We start from the raw sequence: 2,260 nt of genomic DNA on the forward strand, positions 1-2,260 counted from the left end.
TCAAACTCACAGAGATCTGCCTGGCTCTGCCTCCCGAGTGCTAGGATTGAAGGTGTGCGCCCCCACCACCCGTCCATGCCTGTGCATTTCTTAAGATGTTTTTCTCCTTTTGCCTTGTATAATTAAGTTGCTCACCTGTTTGCCCTGCCCTGATGAGGCTTTTTGATGGTAGGGGTCTTGCCTTGCCTTAGTCACTTAAAAAAAATTATTGGCTCCTTCTTTGGAATAGAGACAGGCCAAGGATCCATTTTTAAATATTTGTATATAAAAGGTTTTAATCTATATCTTTAAACTATAGACTATACATGATTTGGAAAGGAGACTGTTTCAAACAGTGATCAAAGAAGAATCATCCGTTCTCTGCCTTTCCTTTTGTCTGGTCACTCAGAGATATAATGCCATCAGCTATGATTGTTGTTGTTCGCTGCCTCACATGACTTTTATCCATGTGTTCACCATAGTCCACGCGTGGAAAAGGTTCCACGTACTGATAGGCCTCCTCTCCGAGGCCTGGTTGAAACACTGATATTCTGTGCCATGTTGTCTTTTGACTGATGTCACCTGTTTGGAATACTTCACTGTCCCCTGATCACCACATCTCACTTGTTGCCAGAGAAAATATTGTGACTGGGTTTTGTTTTGTTTCCTTCCACCTGTCTTGTGACAGGGTCCTGACCTGCTCGCCCAGGGAACGGAATGTGATTCAGAGATCGTTCAAGAACCAAACTGCTGGCTACCTCAGATGCTTGTCTTACAAACTGATGAAACACCTGCAACTCAGGTGTTCAAAACATGCCTTTGGTTTTTCTTACAATCTAATCTTTAGGCTTTTCCTGACGCACACCACCACCCGGCTTTGTGATAAGTCCTCATCCTTCATCCCTTGAGTACTGGAGTTCAGAAAAACCAGATAGGCATGGTGGCCTCCTGTAATCCATCACTTGGGACACAGAGACAGGGGACTCTGTGTGTGTGTGTGTGTGTGTGTGTGTGTGTGTGCGTGTATGGAGATCAGGGGACCAGCTATGGGAGTTGGTTCTCTCCTTCCCACAGGGGACACCAGGAATCAGGCTCAGGTTGTCAGGCCTGCGCAAGCCCCTTTTTGCCTTCATGTGCTGAGCCATCGCATTAGCTCGATTTTTCTTTTTCTTTAAACAAGGTCCCATGCAGCCCAAGCTGGCCTCAAACTCAATAAATAGCTGAAGCTAGCCTTGAACTCCGGATCCTATTCTCTCGCACTTTTAAGGGACGGGCTTGCAGCCGTGCACCACCATGTACAGCTGATATATAGGAAGACCTAAATGCCTGTGAATGGTTAGCCATCTGTAATTACCACCAAGCAAAATCCTGGGAGACTGTCCTGTATGCTACTGTGATCCTGGCCAGAGCATTCCTGTTGGGAATGATGGACTCTTCCACCGCTCAGCTGACATTCCTCACATAGAGAGGCTAATTGAGGGTTGACAAGCTGTCTGCTTTCAAGTTGAGCTCTGCTAGATACTTTGTGCTGCTATGATGAAAAACAGATTCCTCCAGAGTTTTGAGGGTCAAATGACAGAGTATATACGAAAGTGTTTGGAACGTTATAAATGGCCTTCTGTAGGCAGGGGAGGCATAAAATCTGATTCTTGTGGTGTTGACTTCTATCTCGTATTTCTTCGTTAGCCATTTCTGTTTCCTTTTGAGTACATTTCCATACATTTTAAAGTATAGCATATCCTAAGTAGAATGGGATGTAGTTTTTCTCAAAAGAATTGCAGGTAGTAATTGGAAGTGGCTGTAAAGCATTTAACTGTGGAGTGGGGATGATGTGTGATCAGGTGATGTTTTGGCAGTTTAGTTGGCTGAGTATTGGAAGGACCTGCTTACACGTGGGATACGTCTGCATAAAGATGGGAATCGAGGCTTCTGAGGTAAATGATGGCAAACCTGAAGTGGTACCCAGGAGACGTTTGATTTTAGGAGTATTTTCATCTCCTCCTGAGAGAGGTGTTTGGTCTTCCTTGGAAATATCTCAACAGAGTTTGGGACTGAAAAGTTAAGTGTAGTTTGACAATCTGGATGAGTTTGAAATTGTTCCTCTGTGGATTGAGAGGAAATGGATGAGAATAAGTAGAATTTAACTTCGTGGAGGGCAGGTTTGCAGTGGAGTTTAGTGTCTGTAGAAACCAAAACATATCAGAGACACAGTGTAATTATAGACGCACGGACCACAGAAGCACTAAGTAGCTCTTAGATTGTTGACATGCAGATGTGATTT

General features: G+C 44.2%; 1 pseudogene; it reads right to left on the reverse strand.

Moving 5' to 3' along the window:
- Positions 1-349: 349 nt before the first annotated feature.
- On the reverse strand, positions 350-794 carry LOC131908084 (single-stranded DNA-binding protein, mitochondrial-like; annotated as a pseudogene).
- Positions 795-2,260: the final 1,466 nt, after the last annotated feature.

The sequence above is a fragment of the Peromyscus eremicus genome, chromosome 4 (genome assembly GCF_949786415.1).
Source record: "Peromyscus eremicus chromosome 4, PerEre_H2_v1, whole genome shotgun sequence".
In the NCBI taxonomy this organism is placed as follows: domain Eukaryota; kingdom Metazoa; phylum Chordata; class Mammalia; order Rodentia; family Cricetidae; genus Peromyscus; species Peromyscus eremicus.